Source organism: Thalassophryne amazonica, chromosome 22 (genome assembly GCF_902500255.1).
Source record: "Thalassophryne amazonica chromosome 22, fThaAma1.1, whole genome shotgun sequence".
Lineage (NCBI taxonomy): Eukaryota > Metazoa > Chordata > Actinopteri > Batrachoidiformes > Batrachoididae > Thalassophryne > Thalassophryne amazonica.
This window is the reverse complement of record NC_047124.1, coordinates 28,250,181-28,271,442: the sequence shown is the minus strand read 5'-3', so window position 1 is coordinate 28,271,442 and position 21,262 is coordinate 28,250,181.

Below are 21,262 nucleotides of genomic sequence, written 5' to 3'. Positions count from 1 at the left end.
CTGGGACCACTTTGGACTTTACCTTCCACATCAGCTCCAGTTGCTCCTTCAGCCCTTGATGCTTCTCTATTTTCTCGTGCTCCTTCTTTCTGATGTTGCTGTCCGCTGGGATTGCCACATCGATCACAGCTGCTGTTTTTTTACCGTTTCCCTTGTCAACCGCCACTATATTTGGTTGGTTGGCCAGCAGCTGCTTGTCTGTCTGGAATTTGAAGTCCCACAGGATCTTAGCCCTGTCATTCTTAACCACCTTTGGTGGTGTCTCCCAATGGGACTCTGGGACTTCTAATCGCGATGTGGCACAGATGTTCTTGTGCATGAAAATTCAGTAAGGTATGTCTTCTATAATATTTTCCAGTTCTAAGGTAGAACTATACTAGTATATACTAAGGTATATCTAAAACAGGAAGAGTAGAATAGAAGAGTAGAGTACAGCCACTTAGGTGCCTGGTCTTGAGAACCAGGGATGGTAGGTTGAAAAGCATGATTGTGTCGCATGATTGCTGACACTTGGTTGGGCCTCTCAGTGTACGCTATGTGACACTGACATGGAACTGATGGATATATATTTATTTATTTATTCGTTCATTTTTCCTCAAAACAAATTTCCTTCCATTTTCCCTGAAAATTCTACAACCCCCCCCATAATTACAATGTGGAATTTTTTTTGTGTGCATGTGTTTGTTTTGTTTGTTTTAGATTTTTGCATATTTATTAAAAATAAAAAAAAACTAAGAAATAACATTCACATACGTTTTCACAGCCTTTGCTCAATACTTTGTTGATCTACCTTTGGCAGCAATTACAGCCTCAAGTCTTCTTGAATATGATGCCACGAGCTTGGTGCACCTATCTTTGGGGAGTTTTCCTCTTTCCAGCACCTCTCAAGCTCCATCAGGTTGGATGGGGAGCGTCAGTGCACAGCCATTTTCAGATCTCTCCAGAGATGTTCAATCAGATTCAGGTCTGGGCTCTGGCTGGGCCACTCAAGGACATTCACAGAGTTGTCCTGAAGACATTCCTTTGATATCTTGGCTGTGTGTTTAGGGTCATTGTCCTGCTGAAAGATGAACCGTTGCCCCATTCTGAAGTAAAGAGCACTCTGGAGCAGGTTTTCATCCAGGATGTCTCTGTACATTGCTGCATTCATCTTTCCTTCAATCCTGACTAGTCTCCCAGTTCCTGCTGCTGAAAAACATCCCCACATCATGATGCTGCCACCCCCATGCTTCACTGTAGGGATGGTGCCTGGTTTCCTCCAAACATAACGCCTGGCATTCACGTCAAAGAGTTCAATCTTTGTTTTCTCAGACCAGAGAACTTTGTTTCTCATGGTCTGAGAGTCCTTCAGGTGCCTTTTAGCAAAATTACTGTCATTATGGGTATTGTGTGCAGAATTTTATATATATATATATATATATATATATATATATATATATATATATATATATATATATATAGCTATTCAGAGGTATCTGTATTCCTTCCTCTCTCTGTATGTACATGTATGTTGATTCAAGTCTTTGTGGAATAAATTGTGGAAATCCTGGTATCCCAAATTCCTGGAGGTTTTGTGAACACCAACAGGGAGTCCAGTTGCTGTTGCGTACAGTTTTAGATTATTTTTCCCATGCACTTTCTTCACTCTTTCCATTAAATTTTTATAGCTTTCTCTATCTGTCTGCATACATCTTTAGAATTCTCAATAATTATCCCGTAAAAGTGCATTTCACAGAATTAAACCGTCCATACTGTTGCACTTTTCCCACTTTGTCTACATCTGCAAGTATAAACACAACCAACAGATGCTCCCAGCATGCACCACACCTTTGGCCCCGTCAAAATTACACATGTATTTGCAGGAGTGGAAACAAATAATGCAGGTGGTCTACTTTTGGTGCAATTTTAGCTGTGAGATGAGTCGAAGGAGAGCTGAAAGAAAGTATATGATGAGAGTGACACGACCAGAGACACTTACCTTTTAATCGAATATGTCACACAGCACCAAACTTAACGCCTTATGCCTTCATCCATCCTTCCCCCCGCAAAACAAGCTCAAGAATCTTTCTGCGGACCAACCATTGAAGAAAAACAGACTCTTTTCAGTCCAACACATCCATACGTTGAAGGTCCCAGTCAGACGAACAGTGGGAGAATAATCCTCGTTTCTGCAGAGAGATGATCCTCCAGCTTCCCTTCAAACCACCAACAGAATTTCAGGAAGAAGAGAGTGTGTGTACATTAAAAAAATAAAGGCTCGCAAGGAAAAAAAAGGAGGTGAGGAGAGGCTTAGATGCACAAGAGGAGGGAGAAAGAAAGAAAGAAAGAGAGGATAAGGTCCTTAGAAAAGATAAAGAGAAGGAGAGGAGATCATTAATCCTTTTCTTCGCATCTATTCCTTTTATGAATGATACGTACAGCAGCCATCCTGCTCACTGGATTGTGTATCTCACAGAAGAGAGAGAGAGAGAGAGAAAGAGAGAGAGAGAGACTATGGCGTTAGGCTGCTGGCGTCATGCGTTTGCCCTTCTGTGTGTGTTTGTGATTCCTACACTCAGCACGCGCCACTAAAAGGAGAGCGAGTCAGGAGGAGAGTTTATCCCTGTATATAGACTTGAGGGCTGTCTCTATGGAGCGAGAGAGAGAGAGAGAGAGAGAGAGAGAGACAGACACCTGTCATATAGAGTGACATTAGTGCATGCTACCTCTGTCTGCCTGCAGCGCTCCCACTGTGACAAAGGATGAGGGAGGTGGAACAGCAAAAGCATTGATGCAAAAAAAAAAAAAAAAAGAGTGCAAGCGGATGGAGAAAGAGGCTGGGACCACAAAAGAAGAAGGAGTAGGAGAGGATGAGAGATGCAGGGGACGAGCAAGGAGGAAGGCGTGAGATAGAGTAGGTGGGAGGTGCTCAGAGAAACGGAGGAGAGGTTGCATGAGAAAAAGATAAAGGGAGGAGGAGGAGGCGCAGGAGATGGGGAGAGAGAGAGAAGGAGGGAGAGACGAGAGATGCAAGACAGAAAGAGGCAGCAGAGGGAGGGAGAGATCAGCTGATTCCACTGAAGATGAGAATCTCCCAACTGCCACATGGGCTTTCTCCTCCCTTGTTTTATCCCCTCCTCACATCTCGCTCGCTTGCCTTTCAGTTGTTTTCTATTCCCTGTGGCAGCTCAGTGTGTGTGTATGTGTGTGTGTGTGTGTGTGTGTTTTCGGTGCACACCAGCGATAATACGTCTGAAGCGACAGCATGGAGATGAGGGATAAACAGGGTGAAAGATGGGATGTGAGCGGGTAAAGGGAAGGTACAATTGTTGGAACACAGTGTGTAATTACAGGCTGCTTCTGTTTTTGAGTCATAGCCAGTGGTGGGCACAGCTACCCAAAACGTTAGCTTCGAGAACCATTAATCCGATAACTGAAAAGTTATGACGCTAAACTGATAAACTGCTAAAAAATGTATCTTTATTACAGATAACCAATAACTTTTAGTATTGATTCGGATGCGGCCACATCAGATTACACTGTTGGCTTCTGATAAACCAGTTTCACTTTCGCTTTTCGCTGCTGGGTAAATTCAAGGATCACACACACACATAAGAACGCACGAAAAATGAATGAATAAAAAAAATAAAACTCCAAACACTGTCATCATCTTTCAGAAGCAGTAAAACACAGTATTAGAAGTCACAGTTTATCTGGGTATTAGATACACCATCATTTACGAGCTTAAAGCTGCCGCTTTTTTCACATGCTTTAAACCCTGCGGCTTAATCAATCGAAATACATCCATTAATGCATTGATTGGCAGAGTAAAAGACATGAAGTAAATAAGTAAAAGACACGTTCTTACCTGTTAGTTTCAATGGGATTCATCTGAAGAAATAAAGCGTCCTTTTTTTTATCCAAAACAGTGTCTAAACGGTGAAGAAAAGTCCCTCTGTACACACAGCTGCTCCATGTGATCTCCTCTCCCCCACTGAGTCTTGGCGATTAACCCTCTGGGGTCCGAGGGAATTTTCTGAACAGTTTACTTGCCTGGCATAAATGTATTATTATTGCTGTTAACAGCTCTCCCTGCATCCCGCAATCAAATTTTATGTCTCTTTTTTTTCAGGACAACCTGTGCTTTCATAATATATATGCTTTTGTTGTGTTTTATAAGTGTAATAAAGGTTTACAATCAGAAATAACAAAGGAAAAAGTAAAGCGGAAAAATAATTTTCCACACACATTTATTCAAAACACACAGCAAACTATAATAAACAACTGTTTTGACACTTTATAGAGGTAATTTGAGGTCTTGTGTGAAAGACTGTGCAACAAAAAGGTTCAAACAGTAAACACAAATGCACATTTTGTACAATATATACAAAATGGTCTGAGTTTTTTTGTTTTTGTTTTTTTGTCTTCATCTCAAAGCAATTTCTGTCTGCTATTACACAAAGGTTACAACACAAACTTCTACTTCTACTGTGTTTTGGAGTGTTCTGTGCTGCTCCTAAAGCAGCTTTCATTCACACTTTGGCTCCTTACAGTCTGAGGAGTCATCCGTATTCTGTTTTGACTTCTGTCTTGACGGTTCCTCATCATTTGTGTAGTTCCTGTCTAGTCAGCGTTCCGTTTGATTGTCATTTCAGTTTCGTTTCAGTCTTTAATGCATTCTGCACTTGCAGGCTTTTCGGTGATGGGAGAAGTGCTGGCTCATTCATCCACTTTTTCTTGATGATTTGTGGCTTTGTGACTTTTATTTCCTTCGTTCAGCTAACGCCGTGTGCTGTGACTGAGGTAATTCAAGCACATGACAGCCCACCTGGAGTTTGCCAAAAGGCACCCGAAGGACTCTCAGAACATGAGAAACAAAATTCTCTGGTCTGTTGAGACAAAGACTGAACTCTTTGGCGTGAATGCCAGGTGTCATGTTTGAAGAAAACCAGGCACCATCCCTACAGTGAAGCATGGTGGTGGCAGCATCATGCTGTGGGGATGTTTTTCAGCAGCAGGAACTGAGAGACTAGTCAGGATTGAGGGAAAGATGAATGCAGCAATGTACAGAGACATCCTGGTTGAAAACCTGCTCCAGAGCACTCTTAACCTCAGACTGGGGCGACGGTTCATCTTTCAGCAGGACAGTGACCCTTAGCACACAGCCAAGATATCAAAGGAGTGGCTTCAGGACAACTCTGTGAATGTCCTTCAGTGGCCCAGCCAGAGTCCAGACCTGAACATCTCTGGAGAGATTTGAGAGTGGCTGTGCACCAACACTCCCCATCCAACCTGATGGAGCTTGAGAGGTGCTGCAAAGAGAAATGGACAAAACTGCCGAAAGATAGGTGTGCCAAACTTGTGGCATCATATTCAAGAAGACTTGAGGCTGTAGTTCCTGCCAAAAGGTGCATCAACAAAGTATTGAGCAAAGGGTGTGAATACTTATGCACATGTGATTTCTTAGTTGTTGTTTTTCTTTTAAAATATATATAAAAATTTGCAAAAATTTCAAAAAATGTTTTTCACATTGTCATTATGGGGTGTTGTGTGTAGAATTTTGAACGGAAAATATCAATTGACTCCATTTTGGAATAAGGCTGTAACATAAGAGAATGTGGATAAAGTGAAGTGCGGTGAATACTTTCCAGATGCACAGTATCTCAGGAGATAATGGTAGCACCTTGACCAGACAAAAAAGTAGATTGTTGACAGCAGTGGCTGGAGCAGCTTAGCACACAGGTATAGCAGACGATGTTTGAGTGTGGGTTGAAGGCTCGAGTTGCCTTTTCTGCGATCGACTGCGAGCAGGTATCACCTGGCAGGGTCAGTGTCTGAGAGTTTCAGGTCACGATGACTCTCCCACAGTAATCCTTCATTTGACACAAACTATTTTCCTTCCACATTATATCACCATATAAGTTGCTGGGGTGGCGCCTGAGCAACCGGGTTAGCTGAAAGCAAAATTGATTGATTAATTAATTCAGTATCATTGTCAGTTGAAAACAAAGACATTCAACTGTTTCCTTCCATTCTGTTAAAATTACATACGGTATTTTTTTACTGGTACAGTTTTACTTCCAGATTTGTTGAGTAATTTAAGTCCAAGATCTGCACTTGGCTTTAAATTACTGGGTGAAATTGATGTTTTGAGCCATCACCATGGTAACACTTCTCTTTCCGACAGTGTTCCATTTGCAACCTTTACAAACTTGCCTTTCAAGTAATTTGACACCAAAAATAAAACAGAATAACAGACACACAAGGATGAACAAACTGTTCTATGTAATTCTTTTTTCTTTCTTTCTTTTTCAGGTTTTGAATTTGTGCATGAGTCACGTCAGACAAGAAGTGATGCATTTAGTGGACCCCAGATGCAGGTTTTGGAAATTAAAGAAATTTGCAAACAAGCTCATTTCAAGCTATGTGCAACAGCAAAACCAGACATACATTGAGACAAACAGAGAGAGAAGGAAGAACTGTCAGCTGCAGCTACATTCATAGAAAATCCATTGTAAACATGGATGCATGGGAAACCTTTGTAAAACAAGCAATGGTTCGCATGTGCATTCTGGAAAATTATGACAATCATGAATATCACACCAGCTTTTACACCACTTAAAGCTAAACAGCTCCCATAACACACATAATCAGGCTGCCTGGATTTGGTACCCAAAGAGAGCAAGGCTCGGAGTTGGCGTATGCGCAGTACTAATGTGCAGTTTGTTTGTTGATGAGTGGGTTGACACAACGCAAAAAGATCACCTGCAAGCAAAAAAAATTAAAATTTGATTCAGATCACTTCAGCTGGTCGCTTGAATGTATCGTTTAAAGCTCTTGAGATTTTTAGTGACATCTCTGGAGGTGTATGCTGTTGTGATGTTACTGTGTTTGTATGCATTTTAGCAAGATATCTTAAGAACACCAAACCTAATTATGATCTTATACGAGGGTAGGCTGAAAAGTTCTAAGGCTCCCCATGAAGGAGTAATGCATTAACTGCTTTATAGTGAGCCTTAGAACTTTTCAGCCTACCCTTGTATATATAATCTAAGTGGCCTCTCTGTGCGTGTGTGTGTATGGCTTTGATCACGGCGAAATCTGGGAGCTCACATTTTCCATTTGGTATGCTTATGTATTTTGGGTCAAGGATGAATGTTGTGAAAACAGAAAGTTGACTGGACAAATATTTTTTGAGAAATTAGCAATTGTAGCTAACCAGTAAACAGTGAACATTAACAATGCATGATGGGAGTTTGGGGTTTTGAGGTTTTAAATATTGTTATTGTGGTTCATGTTACTTTAACAGTGTTGTTAGTGTTATTTATTTATTTATTTAATGTGTTTTTGTGGTTCAATTGGTTTAGTCAGTTTAGTTAAGTGTTATGTTGCTGTTACCACGAGTGAATTAAGTGTCATGTTGGTACCATAAGTGAAAGGTGTAGTGCGTTTAATGTCTTCCATCATTGTCTTTGTTTGTCAAATTAAAAGCACCTGCTTACAGCAGATTAGAGAAAATACAAAAAACTGTGCGAGTGCGTGCGTGCATGCATGCTTGCAGTTTTGATCACGCACAAACTGTGGAGAGCTGATATTTGCTGTTTGGTATGTTTATGTATTTTGAGTGAAGAATGAACAGCGCCAAAACCGAACGTTGATAGGATTAATATTTTTAGAGACGCTACATACTATATAATGAATAAAGCACTGTGCAAATGGTTTAGGCATATATATATATACGAGGTCTCTTAGATAATAAACCGACCCTTTTATTATTTTTTTTAACTATATGGATTTGAATGACATGCGATTACACCAATCATGCTTGAACCCTCGTGCGCATGCATGAGTTTTTTCACGCGTGTTGGTGACGTCATTTCCCTGTGGGCAGGCCTTGAGTGAGATGTGGTCCCGCCCTCTCGGCTGAATTCCTTTGTTTCACACGCTGCTCGAGACGGCGCGCGTTGCTTTATCAAAACTTTTCTGGACCTGTGAGGAATATCCGAGTGGACACTATTCAAGAAATTAAGCTGGTTTTCTGTGAAAAGTTTAACGGCTGATGAGAGATTATGGGGTGTTTCTGTCGGTGTAAGGACTTCCCACGGAACGGGACGTCCTGCAGCGCTTCCAGGCGCTGTCGTCGGCCTGTTTCGAGCTGAAAACATCCTAATTTAAGGCTTAATTCACCCAGGACATCGTGAGAGAACAGAGAAGATTCAGAAGAGGCCGGCATGAGGAATTTATGCGGACATTCCACTGTTTAAGGACATTTTTTTAATGAAAGACGTACGCGCAAATTCGCCGAGTCATTTCCGTGACGACTCGGCAAATCTGTGTGCGCCGCGACAGGAAAAACACCTCCGTGTTAAAAACCATTTGTAGAATTCAGGCGGCTTTTAATGGCTTTCAACAAGTGAGTAACTGAGAAATTGTTTAACAGCTTGGGCATGTTCCAACTTGCCCGTTAACATTTCCAACGGAGGTGTTTTTCCTGCCGCGACCCCCCGCGGTCGGGTCCAGCCCGACATGCGACTCTGCCCGCACGTTCTTTCATTACAAAATGACTGTTAACAATGGAATGTCCGAATAAACTCCTCATGCCGACTTCTTCTGAAAGTTCTCTGTTCTCTGACGACTTACTGCGTCAACAAAGCCTGAAATGTGGAAGTTTTCAACTTGAAACGGCGAGACGCTGCCGCCTCGAAGCGCAGATCGCCGTCAGGCGCCGTGGACCGTCCTTAAAGTGACACTACCAGACCAAAATCTCTCATCGGCCGTTAAAATTTTTACCGAAAACCAGCTGAATTTATTGAATGGTGTCCACTCAGTTGTGCCTTACAGTTTTGAAAAAAATTTTATCAAACAAAGCAACAGTCTCTGAGCCATTCCTAAACAATGAAAAAAATCGACGAGCGGGTGGACGACTCCTCACTCAAAGACTGCCCACAGGCGAATGACGTAACCGACAGGCGTGAAAAAACTCTTGCATGCCCACGAGGGTTCAAGCATGTCTGATGTAATCACTCGTGATTCAAATCCATATGGTTTTTGAAAAAAATAATAAGGTCGGATACTTTTCTAATAGACCTCGTATATATATATATATATATATATATATATATATATATATATATATATATATATATATATATATATATATATGCAGGCGTGCACATCCCCAACCTCACCATTAGCTGACACTAAATCCAGCACTCTGTAGCTTTCAAAAGACATCTACAAATATTACTATTGTAATCATTGCATTTTTCCTGTAATGTGGGGTATTCATCATTTTGTGTGTCACTGCTGCAGCTGCTTGTACGCTTCTCAGCCTTTGCACATCAGCGTCTGTTAGCAGCAGCAGGCCATTAACAACAAACACAACCTGCACAACACACTCCTCCAGTTTCCTGTCCAACCGTGGGCACAGTGCTGGCTTTATTGGTTTTTAATGTAGTTCCTGGCAAACAAAAATCTATTTTAACAGCCTGCATCTGATTTTTTTGCGCCGGAAATAGAAGACACACACATGCTTCAGTGGCAGATTCTACATTACTGACGATGATCGACTGGAATGACGGAGGGAGAGGTGGCAGGTGTTTGATGTGTTTGTTTCTAGTGAAGAAGGGCAAAAAGAACTTCTGTTTTTGCAACACAAACAGCTGTGTGAATGTCTGTGTGATCCCAAAGGGGCAATTAGCCCTTTTGCCTCCCCGCCACACACCATGGGTCAGTCAGCGAGCCTAGCCACGGAGGAGCGTGCAGCCTGTGAGTGGGTCAGAACTCAATGCCAGACGCAAAAACACTTTATCATGGCAGGCGTCACTTATTATCCTGAGCAGTGCTGCAGTCCGTGTGCTGTTGGTTTCTTGCAATATTCATGGCGCACTGATGAATTTAAACCCATGCACGTGAATACACTCTCATTTGCTGCAGACTGTGTGGATGCACACTGCAGTTGTCCACTGTCTCTGTATTGTCTGTGTTGGGGCTCTTCCACCTTTTGCTCTTTGCGCACCACACTCCTCCCCCCCACACTGTAATTTAGTGTGCTATTGGCTGAGTGACAGTGAAGATGAATTGGCTTTAATTTTTGTATTAACTCCAGGTCTAAGAAGACACGTTTGGTGCTCCAGCCATTAGTTCCTGCATGCAGCAAGCTTTAAGGCACTATCCATCTTCACATACGCACACACAGAACGAGTTTAGTTCCGTCCCAGGAGTCATCTCATCGCTCATTTATCAGCGTTTTCTATTATCCTTGAGTCAGCTATCTATTGACCAGACAGTTTTATGGCCCTCCGGTCAATGTGGCCCATGCCGATTATTCCATTAGTAATCAATCATGGACCAATTGTCCTTCTATTCTCTTTAGGGGATATCAATTACATAATGCTGTTGGTGCTGTATTTATCTGTATTACTCTGCATTACAATCAAAATACAAGAAACAGTGACCTTAGTGGCCACCAGGAACCTTAACATCACAACTTCACATGCAACTTTAAAGGCCTGTCTGTCATTGTTTTATGTCGCGGTCACTGTGCGTTTGTAAAGAGGCCACCATCGCCCAACATGGGAGGTTCAAGACCCTTCGGCTTCTCCCTTGTTTTCACCTACGGTCGCAACAGCAGATCTGAGGTTGATCTGCTTGTTGATTTGCCACAGGTTTTACACGGGATGCCCTTCCTGATGCAACTCCACATTACAGAGAGAATGGGTAGGGGTGGACTTGAACCGAGAACCTTCCACACTGAAAACAAGCACTCTTAACTGCTTGGGCACCACCGACAGTCAATGGTCCCCATCTGTAGCCACCAGAATCCATATAAAATAGTTTTTAATGGAGTTATAGCAGTTTCCCATTACCGATTTATGACCCCCAATTTCCATCCCGATGTCAAAATTGAGGAAATCGGATATAATTTCTTAAAATAGCAGGCAAAATTCATATTACCTACTATTTTATATGCACATACGAGTGGATGTTGCTGAACATACCTGAGTATGCGCATTTCCTATTACACGATCTGCATCAATTATTCTTGTTTTGTGGATTTACCGTCACGTCAAGAATTTTTAAACATGTTTAAAACTTTCCCAGTTGCTCACAGTCTTATACAATGCTACTTTTACAGCTGATTACACCTGTTTTCAGTTTTCAAGTTCCAATTTGGAAGACAAAATAACAATATATATAGACACTTGATATATCAACTTGTTTTTGTTGCATTATTGAAAACTGAAAACACTGAAATTTTTTATTTTGTCCACTTGTCATTTTCTACAAATAAGTGCTATAAATTACCATTTTTTGCAAGTGGCTGTGGTCTCTATCGTGGCCTCCATGGCCACGCAATTAGCAACAGTACTTCATAAATCGCCTGTAAGTAAAGGAATAACTGCAAATCATTATGTTTAAAAAATGCCAACCCAATCAAAAATAGCAGGCTCACTGGTCTTCATCTGTATATGTCAGAATTCCAAATTTCAGAGCTGAACATACAGTTTTTGTGGAGTTCTGGGTCCTCAAGCTCTTTGAGATTGAGACATGCCTGGGAAGAGCTCATGGAGTCATGAGGTCCATACATGTTTGCTGATACGATACCTATGCAGGGAAATGATGGTCCACGTCTTTAGGGTCTTGGTGCTTCCTGTCTTCCAGTATGGTTGTTATGAAGGAATTTTCCTACTGTTTTTCATGAAAGTGAAGAACACATTGTCCTATATCTCAGGGTCACAGATTAAGCTGACACTGCGTCTGCTGTGGTATGTGACCATGGTCACTAAATGTATTATTTTTTAAGAGGTAGATACATAAATACCCATTGCCAGGAAAGTGCCTGAAGTATTGTCTATGGATCTTCTGTTCACCAAGTGTGTAACCCTTAAACATCTCTGCATAAGCCATCTGGGTTTCCTGAGTCTTCTCCAAGCAAGGTCCAATTTTTCCTTAACAGCTAGACATGGTCACCAACCAGTTACAAAAGGTGACAGCCAGATGTCTTTGGTTGGTCTCTGCAGATGATGCTTGGGTACCACTGGAATAACTTTGTGTCAGAAGAGTGGTTACTTTGGAAGGCTCTGTTATGGCGTATCACTTGCATAGAGAGGTTGCTACATTTTGGCCATGTGGCGCCTTTTTCTGGGTATGATCCTGAGCACAGGTGCCTCAGTGTTGAGGGCACCAGTGGCTGTAGAAGGCCAAGAGGACATTCATGTTCCACCTAGATGTAGCAGACAGATGGCTACTTGAATTGGGGATTAACCAGTTGTCTACCTGAGTGGGTGCCATTGAGGATCCAATGCAGTTCCGTAGCGTGGTGCATGCTGCGATGTGTGGCACTAGCCCATGCTCCCAGACATGACCTGACCTTGGAGTGGTGACCAGATTAGCAAGTCTGGCTCATCTGAACCGTGGATAATGACATCATTTATATGTGTGTGCAGCTAGCTGCATTTCTCCAACACATGCTCTTACTGCTTGACAAATTAAGTGGTACTGGCAACGGATTATGAAGTATTTTGGGTGCACACACTCAGTTGATCCCTTTGGAGTGACTGATTCATTTAGCCAAGTTGATTCTTCCTGAAAGACTCTGAAATGATCACAGCCAGGCAGATGGCACAGAAGGATTTCCGAGAGAAAAAAAGAGAGGGAGTGGCACAGGTACAGCAGACATGGGTGGAGAGACGCCAGGATGGAGAGGCAAACAGAGCAGAATGAAGACAAGAGAGAGCAAGATAAATAAAGACGGAAGAATGGAGTGTAGAAGAGAGGACAGTAGAGAGATAAAGAGGGGAGAGGTGAGTGAACACCATCTGTCTTCATAGAGATAGAACTCAGGGGAGGAAACATGGATGAGAGAGGGATGAGCAAGGGAGGAGATAGATCAAAATAAATGAGTAAAAGAGGCATCACAGGTATTTGCATCCACCTGCCCGTCTGTCAGTGTGTGAAGAAAACAACTTGAAGGATGTTATGCCAATTTGGACCAAATTTGGTGAATGAGTGAAGGTCATCAGAGGAGAAAGTGATTTGATTTTGAGATAGAATTCTTAAAAGTCAAGCTCGGATGTCAAGATCAAAATCTGGCCTCAATGCTTATATATCAACATTTACAATGGATATTTTTGAAAGATTGATTAACACACTAATATGGATTAGATTTGGTGGAAGAGTCATGCATTAGTTGAAGATAAACTGCTTTAGTTTTGGACAGAACTGATCAGAAGACAAACCCAAACAGAATCATATATGATGCTATCAGTGAATAATGCAAAAAATTAAAGGTGGTATGAATTTTCTCTGCCACTAGATGTCACCCAAGTACCACATTTCAGGAAGTAAACAAAGCTTCCCTCCTTGGCCACTCCTCCACAACCCTGCTTTCTCCACACAAAGCAGAAAGAGCAGTTGATGCCCTTTAACAGGTAGAACATCAGTTCTAGTTTCACTGTATTCTTAATCACAAAAGCATTCTTAGCATCTGAATGTGGTTTTTGGTGGAATCTGTCCACCATATTGAAAAAAATTGATATCTATGTAGTGAGTACTGAATATTGCTGTCTCTTTGTAAACATAGGGAGGGGCACTGGTTTCACAGGGTGGGGATTTGCATGCACCAAATGTGCAAACACTGAAATCTGGCAATTTCGCAATCGTCCAGACTAAGTGTGTAAACGGGATGGCAAAGCTCAGGGCACAGAGGGAGTGTTGCTCCATTCTCTTCACAAAATGCCATTAAGCTACTAAATATTCACATAGAAAATAATTGTTGGCTGCTACAGTAATGTGTAAAATCTGAGTTTGGGCAGCTTTTATTTGAATTAATACATATCAGACATGTCAGGTGCAGGTGCAACATTGTCACTTTTCCTTGTTTTTATTCCATTGCCTTCCATCTTTATTGAATAATCCCGTTAATAAAGCGAGACTACAAAGGCCATTTATGAGGAAAAATATAATCACGTTTTTAAAAAACATTTGGAAGGCTGATCACATTATAATAGATTCAGAGGTATTTCACACCATTGATTTTTAATTCCTTTTTGGTGAAACTGTCTTGTTCTGAGACTAACTGCCATGTAAACGTTGAGAGGTTGAGATGAGCACAGCATTTTGGAGTCGATCCCTCTCTCATGTTTCTCACTGTCTCTCCATTATGAATGATTTAGTGCGCGCGCTGCCAACAGACCTGCTGAGAAAATAGGTTATGTTTAAGTAGGCTCAGCTGACAAACAAGGTGTTCACACAAATACATAAAATATCATTCTGCTCTATCACCTTCAGCGACACAGTGGTGACAGAATCATCTCCATCTTCACGCAGTGAATTCTGCAAGGGTTTTGTGCATCATTTTTATGTGAGATTATTCAGCATGAGTTGTTTGGCTTTTTTTTCTGACGAGCGTCTGTGTTGAAAAGTTGCAGAAAAAGCAAACTTTTCAAGGGAGACAGTGACGGGAAGGAAAAATGAGAACGAGAAGTTGAGTCATCGTCCAGTCGTCCAATCTCAGGCCTCTGCCTGTTGCTTTGGTAACGTGACAGCAGCCCTGTGAGAATAGCGCAGAGGTGTGTGCATATGCACGTGTAAGCAAAACGAGAGCTATGTGAGCAATAGGATTACACCCCCCCTCCCTATTCTGCTCTGCCATATTAGGTTTTTGCATGTATTGAAAGTATTTTGTGATGAAGCCCCTGAATTAAACTAATCAACATCTGTACTGAAGATCACACACTCAAAAAATGGCTCTTTGGGTGAACTCAATTCAATTATGTGCAGGATTTCCATCTAACAAATATACAAGTATGTAGTCCCAGCTAAAGTAAATTACATTATCTTGCACGAATGTGTTTTATTTGAGTTGGGATTACATATATTTATTAGATGGAATCAATTTCTAATAAATATATGTAGTCCCAACTAACTTAAATTCAGTTATCTTGCATGGATGTGCTTTATAAGAGTTGGGGCTACATATATTTATTAGATGGAAATCCAGCACATAACTGAACTGAGTTCATCCAATGCATCAGTTTTTTTGAGTGCAGTAGGTCTGTTTATTTCATTTATATAGCTCCAAATCCCAACAAAGTTACCTCAAGGCACTTCACACAAGTAAGGTCTAACCTTAACAACCCTTAGAGCAAGCACACGGGCAACAGAGGTAAGGAAAAACTCCCTCTGATGATTTGAGGAAGAAACCTCAAGCAGACCAGATTCAAAGGGGTGACCCACTGCCAAGGCCATTCTAACAATTAAAAGATTTGCAAAGTTTTACAAAGCTGAAGAAACAGAAAATCAAAAATCAGACAACATAATAAAATAAAAAAGATAAGAAGTCCACTCAGGTGACAGCAGCACAGGCAGGGGTCGTCCATGCTGTCAGTGGGCATGTCCCCGCGACAGGGTCACTTTCACATGAAGATTGCTGCATGCAGCACCCGCCGCAGGTCTTCCAACTCACAGTTCGTCAATGCCTTTCAGCTTGGATCCGTCCGTCGTTTGTACCTCGGACAGAGAGAAAAAGAGCAGAATCAGTCGGCCAGAAAAAAACTACACCTAAGGTATAATTCATCAGCAGTAAATCAACAGGAAAACAGAGAAATTAGGTGATCACCAGCCGCTAGTCATAAGCTTCACTCACAGACCCAAAATTTAGGTAAAGTTGAGGTTGAGACCTCTTCCATTGCTAAAATGACTTTAAAAAGATAGGAAGCATAGTACCATACTATGCCAGTATGCTAGACATACGAGAGAGTTTATACATGTAAATGGAAAACTTGTGGAAATAAAACAACAAAAATCTAGTTCTTTTCTCAAGGGAAGATAACTGGACATCCACCAACCAGTTGAAGAGGAATAGTGCTTATGAAGTCCTATTATCAGTCTCCTTGAAGATTAAGTCAAGTCTTCGTGCATGTGCTGGTGTCATAGTTTGTCCAATTCACAACACCACCAAGCCACCTTAGCTCCTGGATAACAACCACCCAGGCAGACAACCAGTCCATACCCACTTCCTGAAAGTAACCATATGTCTCTGACAGCCGACTCCTGTGTGGGTGTCGCCTTGGTTGTCTCCTGCCACTCGGGTCCTCAACAGACAGGCAACCATGTGTTGGATCATGCACAGAGAGAGAGACGTGCCATATGACCAAAAATGACAACGGTGAAGTTCCATCGCAGTGCAAGTGCTACTTCTCATCTGAGTCTCCCAAAGTAATAGCTCATTTGCCACAAAGTCATTCCAGCGGTACCCAAAGATCTTCCAAAGCCACATGATACTAAAGATATCCCATTATTACTTTAGGTCACTGGTTAGCACCCAAGTCTCACAACCACAGTAAGTCTCCCAGTAAGACAGAAATCACCAGGATCCTAAACTCTTGGACGTTCGTTCTCCTGCAACGATATTGACATCACCAAATACCTCTGTCCAGCAACCTCATGATTCCATAAACTCTTCCCAGGAATTGAGGACCCCAAGACATGAATGCCACTGTGAAGATCAGTGAACATCTCTGCAAGTTCAACACTTTCACTGCATACAGATTCACCTTTGATTGTTGAGCCCAGAAAGCCAATAAAACCCTGGATCTTCATCTTGATCCAGGACAATCGCAAACCCAGACACTCTGATTCCTCACTCAGCTTCTCAAGGGCTGCAATCAGGGTATCTACTGATTTTCAAAAGATCACAGCATAATGAAATTCAAGGTAAAGCTTTCAGTAAGCCTTTCCTCACCAACAAAAGCACCTAAGTTGCTGGTTTCCACAACCTGACCCACTATCCAGTCCATGCAAGCATTGAACAGAGTAGGAGCCAGAACACATCCCTGAGGAACACCATTCTTCACTGAGAAATATTCAGAGTCTGCATAACTCCACATGGCACTCACAGTATCTATGTATGAGCTGGATATGATGTCAGACCAGAATCATTATCCAAATGCACATCTTTGTGTTGTGTGCAACCAGTGTGCAATGCTTCATTCAAATCCATCAACTGCTTTCATAGCAATTGCACTTACAAGCCTCATGGACAGACAGACAAATTGGAGTTTGAAGGAACAAAAGGCAGATTTTACAGGTTTGCTGGACTCATAATTTTGCACAGATGCAGAAATGAACAAGAAAATCTTTAGTCGTGTCAGTTGTGCAGCATGCAGTGCAGAGTGATTGAATCCGGATAAGTGTTTCTCAACTGGAGGAAAAAAAAACACTCACACAACCATATGTGTTCTATTATGTAACAGCCATTGCTTTCTCCAGCACCATGTAAAATCCACAACTGCCATGTAACAGCTTCAGATGAGTCATCTGAGGTATTCTCAGAAATTATTAACTGAAGTAGAAGCTGTTGTTTCTGGTCACTTGATGGCAATGCATGAGTGCAGATAGCAGATTGTGCAGAATTCCGTTAATGACAGAGTAGTCAGAGAAAACAAACAACTGGAAATGTACCAGATATAAATACTGCAGAAAATGTCCTAATCAGCTCTGACACATAGTCAGGAGTTGGATAATCTGGCATCTTTTCAAACATTTATTGGAAACCTAGAGTCAGCAGAGTTAAGCACTGGTCTCTGAACCAAAGATGTGATGTTCAACCAATTCAGTCAATTCTGCAAATACAATATGTTCTTCTGTGTCTTCTGTAAATAAGTCCACTGATGGGCCTAAAGCTCATTAGTGCTTGTGGTTATCCATGGATACTGTAGATCAGATGCCAGTCTATCGTAGGTTAGTTCCCCAGCCAAGACTGGTGTCAATGTACAGGTAGGTGGACTGGGACAATGCAGATGAAATGCCTTGTCCAAGGACACAGACAGGTAGTGTGACCAGGAATTGAACCAAAGTGTATCTACTGATAGTCCAACTTCTATACACTGAGCTACCTGCTCTACAGTGATGTAGTTAACCTCATAAGTTGATTGGTCGTGGTCTCCACTGGGCAAAAAAAACAACAACTCTCACTTGAGTCTACTTAATAAATAGTAGTCTGCCAGTTGCAGGTGCAGCCCAGGTCTTAAAAAAAAGGATGACAGATGGCATTCTCACTCATTCTCACACCTTCAACCCCTAACAGATATAAAGACACACTCATAGCATCCGAAACAAAGAAAAAGTTGTCCCCCTTGAAAGGACCAGGTTTCTAAGGTGCACACATGAAGGTGCCCACATGCTTAGAGCTCCAGAAAGGACAAAATAAACAAAATATATATCACCTGAATCATAGTGCATGCACACAGCATATGAGACTGCAACCTGAACACCTGCTGTAACATGGATGCTGTTATTCTGAAGTCCTTCTGTAGTTTGCGTCTGCGGTATTTTCCTTAATCATATGTGGGAGACGGCTGTACAATAGGGGTATGTCTTTAGGGATATGTGCAATATACATGAATTATTTGTGTGTGACTGCTGTGTAATGGGGGTATGTGCAATTTGGATATGTGTATTAGGGATGTGCAATATGTATGATTGGTGTGTGTATTAAGTTATGTAATATGCATGAGTCATGTAATTATGTCATGGCAGTTTTATTTGTGCAGCTTTTGGAGTCCAAGACAAATTTCCCGGAAGGGACAATAAAGTGTATTGTATCGTATTGTATCGTATTGCATTACACTGATACAGCTTTCTGGCATTGTATCATGGTGTGGTTTACTTTGCAGTCAGATTACACACCCTTTAAGTAGGAAATTTGAGTTGGACACACTGCAAATGCACTTGCGCAATGCACTTTAGAAGTGTCACTCAGAGAGCATTATATCATCTGCATAGAGACTGATATAAGTGCACTTATAAACTTGTATCCAATCTTTGTGTGTGTGTGTGTGTGTGTGTGTGTGTGTGTGTGTGTGTGTGTGTGTGTGTGTGTGTGTGTGTGTGTGTGTGTGTGTGTGTGTGTGTGTGTGTGTGTGTGTGTGTGTGTGTGTGTGTGTGTGTGTGTGTGTGTGTGTGTTCTCAAAAAATAACAATGTGCACTTTCACTCCCTCGTGCATTGCAGTGCTTCTTGCCCTGGTCTCACTTTTATTAATAGCCATGGGTTTTTTTCAAAATAAAGAGGATTTCCAACTCATAACGTTATTAAAATCCATTTCATCCTCTTTCATCCTATCTGCCTTTTATCTAACTCTTTTCCGGGCCTCCATTCTCTTTGTCTTTAACCCTCCATCCTTCCCTCCACACCACACTCTATTGCATCAATTAACCATTTTTCTTTATTGCACTGTCTGTGTTTGATGGTTGTTCCCTGTGTGTTAAATACACACTCTAAGTGTAACAAGCACTCCCCTTTTTTGGGATAAAATCTGCTTGTACCTGTGTCCTTCACTCCACTTGTCCTGGATATTCGTGATGACCCAGCTGTCTTTTTTCGTTTGTGTGTTTTTTCACTTAGTCAGTACTATTGTTTGCTGAGGTAGCGGGATGGTGGGGTAGAAATGACCTCTTCATGTATGTCCTTATTTTGTGTATGCGTTCTTGTATATGGAGCTTCGACTCCAGGGTCCTGCTAAATGATCCATCAACACACACAAGTGCCTGCTTGTTTAACACACGGTGACCTTCCATGCCAGCTCAGCACAACAGAAAAATATTATGAAAAGTGATGACAAAAATGTGTGCACCCGTTTATGGGCTGGGAGAGTAATCAGTGTTGTTTCAAAAAAGTGAAAATGCAATTTAAAAATCAGTTCACCTCCTGAATATAGAACAGTCTCAATGGTCTCTTGCTTGCGGTCTTCACTGTGTCTCTCTACTAAGAAATCCAGTTAGTTATTGTAACAATTAAGGGCCCTACACCAGTGGGAGCCACAAATGTGCTGAAGGTTTATTCAAATGAGGCAGCAGAAATCTAATTTTTGGCATTTTGGAGGAATTTAGCTCTTATCCAGGACCCAAGATTACTATATTATAGTGGATGTAGTGACACATGGCATGAGTGCGTGATCTCAGATCTGGCCTCACCTAAACATGGGATTTATATTCAAATTATGTCTGGGAGGAGGCGCTGGTATCATGTCTTTTCGCATCCATGACACCACCGAATCACCTTGGGTCCTTGATGTCAACCTACCAGGCAGACAACCAGTCCTTCCTTACATCTCAAAGTAATTAACTGTCTGCCGCAGCCAGGTGAAACATGGGCGTCGCCTTGACCTACTTCTGCCACTAGAGTCCTCAATACAAAGACACCAATGCACTGTATCATTCATTCATTTACTCCAGTGAAGGAACACAGGGCCTATCCCAGCAATCCTAGGGTAAGAGATGGGTTAAACCCTGGATGCCACTTGGCCAAAATGTCAAAGCTGATGCTGCCTCAGTAAGCTGAGTCTCAGCCCCTTTCACACCGGCCCATCATAGAGTTATGTAACACGGCGTACCGACTACACAAGCTTATGCAGCCCTACGTGGCAATACGCTGAGGGACGCAAAACCATCCACAAAATTGATGCAAAAAATTAAACGTTTCATTTTTTTACACGCTTTCAGCGTAGAGCAGTGCATCCACTGCATCTCTACACAACACTCGACTACTGTCTGCTCATCTACTCAACACTGCGCTATTGTATGCATGTCTGCTCAACACTCTGCTACTGTATGCAAGTCTACTCAACACTGCACTATTGTATGCACGTCTACTCAACACTCCGCTACTGTATGCAAGTCTACTCAACACTGCACTATTGTATGCACGTCTGCTCAACACTCCGCTACTGTATGCAAGTCTACTCAACACTGCACTATTGTATGCACGTCTACTCAACACTCCGCTACTGTATGCAAGTCTACTCAACACTGCACTATTGTATGCATGTCTGCTCAACACTCCGCTACTGTATGCAAGTCTACTCAACACTGCACTATTGTATGCATGTCTGCTCAACACTCCGCTACTGTATGCAAGTCTACTCAACACTGCACTATTGTATGCACGTCTACTCAACACTGCGCTACTGTATGCAAGTCTACTCAACACTGCACTATTGTATGCATGTCTGCTCAACACTCCGCTACTGTATGCAAGTCTACTCAACACTGCACTATTGTATGCATGTCTACTCAACACAGCGCTACTGTATGCAAGTCTACTCAACACAGCGCTACTGTATGCATGTCTACTCAACACAGCGCTACTGTATGCACGTCTACTCAACACTGCACTATTGTATGCACGTCTGCTCAACACTCCGCTACTATATGCAAGTCTACTCAACACTGCACTCTTGTATGCATGTCTGCTCAACACTCCGCTACTGTATGCAAGTC